Genomic DNA, 6,957 nt, shown 5'->3' with positions numbered 1-6,957 from the left:
TAAAATTATTTTATGTTAAAGGGGAGAGGAGAACAAGTTTGCAAAACTGATCTTTTTCATATATTTTCTTTGTCATATTTGATCATATTTTCCCCACACATGAAGTAGAATGAGTCAAAGTTTGTTCTGGTGCTACAACATGTAGAACAATAAATCAGAATTTGTGATGGTAGCAAATTATGGCATTACTCCTAAGATTTCAGACTTTTAGGAAGCCCAAGAAGAGAATAGGTACGTCCTTGTAATAAAAATACTGATAAAGGGAAATTATTCTACAATCCTTTTGTGTCAAGATTAGTCTTTTAATGTTGTAAGCCACCCAGAGTTACCCACTGGTAAAATGGGCAGCCAATAAATTTGAGGTAGATGGGTAGATAGATAGATAGATAGATAGATAGATCGACCTTATTATTTGGAATCAAAATAAGACTTGGATAGGGGAGGGAGAGACATAGGGATGAAGGAAAGTTTTGTTGAATTCCATTTTTTTTGTATCCAAATTGACATCTTCACAGTGGAATAGAAAAAAAACTTACAATTTTAAGAACTGAACTGCCTAGCTATGGGAACAGTAATTTGAGTTGCCTTAGTAACATGAGGATGGGGAAAGAAGGACTGTGGGTATCCTCTTATGAAGCTTGTATAGAAGCTCTTCAAGGATTGGAAGGGTCTTCTCTTCCTAATCTTCATTTCTCATTTTGTGATTACCATGAAAGAAACAAGTTTGTGATTTTGTGATTAGCATGAAAGAAACAAGTTAGCTTTAAAAACATTTCAGAGGTTACTATATACCACCAATTAACTTGCTTATTTGCTCCTACTTCTTCATACCTTGCTCATTTCTGGAACCTTTTGTTTGAGAAGGGAAGCTCTGAAGAGCCATCTGCCCTTGGTGAACAGTACCTTTTTCCATTTTCTACATGAAGGATACAATGTGATGGCAAGCAGAAGTCCCCTCCAGCCTTATGTATGCTGCTTTGAATGTCATAAAACCAAACCGATGGTAAGAAAGGCATTAGTCAAGAGGTGGGTGATGGTGGTGATGGGGCATAGCTTTGGAAAAGTGGACTACTGGCAGTGGGAAAAGTCAATGGAGGACCGGAAATTGAATGGATTGGTCAGTTTGAGAAAATGGAGATTGAAACTGTTGAGCTCAACCCCAGTATTGCAGAGAGAAAAAGCTCATAAAAGGATGTATATTTACTATGTACTATCCATGTCAGTGTTTCTCAATCTTGGCAACTTTAAGATGGGTGGACTTCAATGCCCAGAATTCCCCAACCAACCATTCTGGGAATTGAAGTCCACCCATCTTAAAGTTGACAAGATTGAAAAATGTGATGTATGTGCTGGGACACACATTTCCCAAAGTGTTTTCAGGAGGATCAAAACTGCCAGCCAAAAAGGTTGTGTCACATCTCAGACTTCTGAAATAAGTGGAGCAATATATGAAGACCACTCACTGCAATGAGTCTCATTTTATAATGGTAGTTCAAGTTAGGAATATTTTTTTTAGTAAGACCAGCAACCTATTTGGTTATTCATCCTTTATGAAATTCCCAGTTGTTTCATAAATGCATTTAGATAATTGAGGAGTGTTGGGTTATTTGCAATAGGAATACACTCTTTCCACAGCCAGAAGTAGTCTGGCTGTGAGTATGTAAAACAAATTAGTAATATTTATCAGTGACTCTATGACTGAAACTATTTTCCACTGATAATGTGTTGATAAAGTGCAAACTGAGTTCTAAGTTTCAGCTTTCAGACTGAGGTCTCAAAATTTGGCTGTTGGGACCTTTGTTCACTTTTATAAAGAAAATCTTTCAACATTAGTGCTTTCCCAGAGTTAATGCAATGTAAGAAGAAAGCAGTTCCTGCTACAAATCCATTCCTGTTTAAATGTGCTTTTACTTTTTTTTTTTCTCCCTTGTACAGTGACTCGAGCTAAATACGTGACTTCTTCAGGCATTAACTATTCAGCTGTACAATACAGAACATCTTTATTTCCCAGGCAGCTTTCTGTGCCAATTGTTTTTTTGATGCAGTTTTTGCAAGCATAGAAACCACATACACAACCCACCACTTGATATACAAGTTGTAAATGGAAACATTTTGAACAGCATCCATAGCTTTACAATACCCTCATTTATTACACAATTGTCCAGGGAAAAGTTTGCTGTTTTTAGATCTTCTAGAGTAATATGGAGAACAGGAGAGGGTTGGTAAGCAGATACCCAAAGATTCAAAGACAGGCGAGATTGTCCTGTTTTGTTTGCAAAGGAAGGAACAGCTCTTTCATTGCACCAAAATGAGACCAGATTTTATCTTTGTTTGCCTTGGCTGGTGCCATTTTACGAAACTCAGTACTGGTGCCATCTGAGTGTTTTGTTTCACCCAACATTTAATACTGAAGTGTTAGGGAATTTTTAAAGTATTATTTGTACCTCTGAATTGATTAAGATGTACAAATTCAAAAGGAAGAAATGGATTGGCTGATATATCCTTATTTTACAATGTAGAATGAAGACATGCTCTGAAATGCTTTTCTTGCAGTTCTGGGTTATTCTTATTTCCTTGACAGGAATTTATGACTTATATTGAAGAACCTGCCACATTACAATCATTGTTACAAAGCCTAATAATAGTTAACAATATAAATAAATATTGTTAATACACAATTATTTGACCTCTAAGTATTCTGTTGCAACATTTAAAGAGTAGTTGTTTTTGTGTTGGCTTGACTCCAAGAACTGTTCTCCATACAATTCAGGAACATAAGAAAATATGCCTTTGAAATTTGTGGAGAACAATAATCATGTTATGGAAAAAGAATGTCCAACTTGCTCTCAGAGCCCCCCCTACCTAAAAATATGGAAGTCAGCAAGGAAAAGGGGTGGGGCTAGTTTTAAAAATTCACTTAATACTTCTGTTGAACAGACTTTCATTGGGGTTGCTATATTTCTTGCCATTTGCCATGTGTCATCTTATCTCATCACTCCAGCTCTGAGCAGGTATACAGAATTTATTTCCAGTCTTGTATTGATGGCTTGCAATCCTTTTCAAACAACCAGGTTGCAAGTTAAAAAAAGAAAGGTCTCCCATTCTATGCATTAAGGATTCAGAGAAATATAGGTTTTTCAATTTCCTCAGACCTGATTGTGCATCATGGAATGTATGTCTGTGCATAGGAGGAACATGGCAAAGTAAATAGTACAATTTACAAGGAATTAGCTATTTCATCTACATTATTTGTTGATTTTGTTCAATACATTTTTTTTTTCAGTAAGGAACTGTGCTAATAGGCACTTAAACAATTACAGGTGTTAATCTTATGATTTATTTAAAAATATAGCATCCTTTCCTCTGCAAATTTAAAAAAAAACCGAAATAGTTTCTATGCCCAAATAAATGAGTTCAGCATCAGGGCAGAAGGAACAAATTCCATTGGATTTCTGTACTTTAATGGTGAATTTTAAAAGAAAAAAATCTATATCTTTACAGGATATTTTGTTGTTGTTGTTGATGATGATATTGATGATAGGTTGATAAACAAGGTGTATAATTTTGCTTGTTTTGCCCTAGCAGGGGAGAACATAATAGTGAAAAAAAGATAGAGTAACAAGAGAAACAATTTGTAATGTACTTCTCATCTTAAACTAAATTAATAGAATCATAAACTTGGAAGAGATCATACAGAACATGATTTCTATGACATTGTAATACAGGGGTGTCTAATTAGATTTCATTGAGGGCCACATCAGAGTTGTGTTTGACCTGGAATGGGGTGGGGAGCATGGCCAGGGTGGGTGTGTCCAGGTTGATGTCATTTGTGTCAGGAGCGCCTGGGGTGGTCCGAGTGCTCTGCCAGTGAAAACAGGCTCCCAAGCTCCATTTTCGGCTGTGATGTCCTCCTCCAACCCTCTGCCATTGAAAATGGAGCTCTGTTTTTGCTGGAAGAGGCACCATGGGCCAGTCCTTCACTGTTTCTAGGGTGGCCCCTCAGACCAGATCTAAGGACTCTGTGAGCCGAATCCGGCCCGTGGGCCTTGACTTTGACACCTCTGTTCTAATATATGAGTTTTCAGGCCCTGCTTGGACCCAGCAAAAAACAAATAATCCCACTTCCTTCATGTTTGATAATGATTTATTCTATCCAGTCTTTATAATTTTTACAATCAGGTCAAGAGAGCAAACGTATCAAGCACACCTTCCTCCTCCTATTTTTCCCCAGAACAACCACCTCATAAGGTGAGTTGGGCTGAAAGAGAGTGACTTGCCCAAGGTCACCCAAATGACTTTCATGGCCAAGGTGAGACTAGAAGTCACAATCTCTCATTTTTCTAGCCTGTTACCTTAACTAATAGACTAACAACCATTTGTTTAGTGACTGTCCAAAGTTACAATGGCACTGAAAAAGAGATTTATGACCAGTTTTCACAGTTATAACTGTTGTAGTCATGTGATCCAAATTCAGATGCTTGGCATTTGGGGAAGCCAGATTCATTTAATAACTGTATTAGTAACTTAACAATTTCAGTGATTTACTTAACAACGGTGGCAAGAAAGATCATAAAACGGGGCCAAACTTGTTTAACAACTGTCTTGGTTAGCTATAGAAATTTTGGGTTCAGTTATGTTCCTAAGTCAAGGACTGCTTGTACTTCTTCTGTATGCATGATTACATTCCTAATTTTGCCAGAACTGAATCTGCTCATCCCATGGGAACATATAGGGAAGTGAGAGAGACATAGATAAGACAACAGGCCTTTGTTGTGAGGGTCTCCACATTTGGCACTCGTTTCTTCCAGAGTTCCAAAATGTCCTCTTCCTTCCAGTTTTTAGAGGACCTTTAAAGACAATTTTGGCCTGGAGGAACATTGTCCATGGGGTTGCGATGGGACGGACACAACTTTGCAACAACAGCAACAACAGCAACAAACTAAATCTAATTGGTACCCATAATGGAGGGGGTGGTTTTATTATTGTTGTTGCTTTTTATCACTTTGATTTGTTCCTATCATTGTTTTTTATAAATTTAATGTAAAACTTACCCAAAGACTTTTGATTTGGGCCAACTCCAAGATAAAAAGATAAAACAATCAAACAAGTTCATCATGTTTTGTGCTTTGAAAATGACTTATATTTTGAAAGGCAGTTTAGAAATCTTTTAAAATGGGTTAAAAGAAATGTCCAGAATTTGGAGGATGAGGTGTTTACGTTAATGCGTGTTCTCTCTCTAACAAGAAGTTAAAACCCAAATGATGAAGGCATTTTTATTGGGTTGAATTGAAGAGTCATGGGTCACACTTCCGCTGACCCAGATGAGTTTGTATTTGCCTTTTTAAAACTGAAAATTCCTTTGATACTGCAAACAGTATTGCTGGCATCTGGTAATGGTTACCACACAATTTTAGGAACGGTATTTGCAGCAGAACACCTATGGTGCTTTGGTGCAAGGAAACTTTTGACATACTCAATGGGCTTTGAGCAATATCTTTTTACTATTTGCAGTCTTATCAGCCCTGTAAAAGATGGATTAAGAGAGCAGGATATTGTGACAAAATCAGGAAAGCTAACAAACCAGAAATAAAAGTGGTGCTTCTCAGCAGTGCTGTTTTCTTTCATTTGCAAATTGATTTTTTAAATATTTCATGTTTTCAGAAATTTCTTAGCGTATATCTGCTCCTAAAAGACATTATTATCATGTTGATATTTATGTGATAAAATACGATGCATAACCTTGTGCCTCTCTCATGCAATTGGTAGCTAATAAGCCCTTTAGCAATTATAATCCTCCCCAGACATATTTCGGGCTTCCGCCTGATCTGGTATTTTTATTTTAATTATCTGACTCATCCTTTGAGCCACCTAATATTCAGACAAAGGATCATACATTTTAGTTGTTACTGAAATATCTTCAGTAAAAGGGTAATTTTGACCTGAAGCACAATGTTAAATAAGTTAGCCAGTGCTGGGTGTGACCTAATAATAAATGTTTTCATTTCATTTTCTTTCACAAATATGTTTATTGCTGTGTAAAAAGATTGCTCTTTTATTTATCTCTTGAGTATGCAAGGATTGTATCCAGAGAAAAATTCTGCAAAACTTGTCTATCTCTGCCATTTCTGTTGTGGAATTCCTGCCATTTTTGTTTCAATTTTGTCATTTGTGAACTTTTGCATAGTCCCTATGTCTATAAAATTTCTTTCCCCAGAATGATTTAAACAAAATATGCTGGATGAGAACATTTCATCACTCTTTAAGAAGATTTAGAATAGGCACTAACTGATAATGAAGTTAACATTTTTGGAGTTTATGATCTTGATTCTAAATCTTCCATTTCTGTCTAATCTTTTCCACATGCAAATTATTGCACTTTAACTTATTTTTTTTTAAATAGTATAATTAAAGGTCCAGTTTACAGTTTAGTCAGAATAGAGTTTGGGGCATATATGGAATATTTGCACCAAGTTACTTGCTTATCCGCAATCATTTCAGAATAAGAGACTGGTTTGAAATGTCTGTTTGTGACAAGATCTCAAAATTCTGATCACAAAACTTATGCTTTTTTCTGTTTCTGTTTTGGGGATGTTAATATTTATTTTTTTTCAGACAAAGATATAAACATCTTTTTTTCACACAGCTGCTATGGAGACATACATCAACATTAGGCAATATTTGACTTTCTCAGAAAGTTCAAAAGGTTACTGTTGTCGATTTCCTGTCACAGCAGTTGGACTGCTTTTGTACAGCAAAGGTTTTATTTGCAAACTTTGGTGCCCACCCGTTTCCATCCAATGACATGCAAATGAATCACTCCACCACAAAGTTTAGCTGCATGTCTTTCAGCAATTTTTTTTCACCGTGGTTTCATTTCGATCAGTACTGGCAAATTCAGTCATTGACCAAAAGTTATTTGTTATGAACATGTATTATCATTCAATTAAACTTATGGTA

At 36.2% G+C, this 6,957-nt stretch overlaps 1 long non-coding RNA gene across 1 annotated transcript; it reads left to right on the top strand.

The window, feature by feature from the left end:
• Positions 1-851: 851 nt before the first annotated feature.
• On the top strand, positions 852-2,678 carry LOC148132574 (uncharacterized). The gene is made up of 2 exons (XR_015747365.1): positions 852-1,003; positions 1,936-2,678. It is a non-coding gene; the product is annotated as an uncharacterized LOC148132574 (long non-coding RNA).
• Positions 2,679-6,957: the final 4,279 nt, after the last annotated feature.

The sequence above is a fragment of the Notechis scutatus genome, chromosome 2, assembly GCF_049901735.1.
Source record: "Notechis scutatus isolate UNSWTSFEM ecotype Mainland chromosome 2, rNotScu1.2, whole genome shotgun sequence".
Taxonomy (NCBI): Eukaryota; Metazoa; Chordata; class Lepidosauria; order Squamata; family Elapidae; genus Notechis; species Notechis scutatus.
This window is presented reverse-complemented; position numbering and strand designations above follow the sequence as displayed.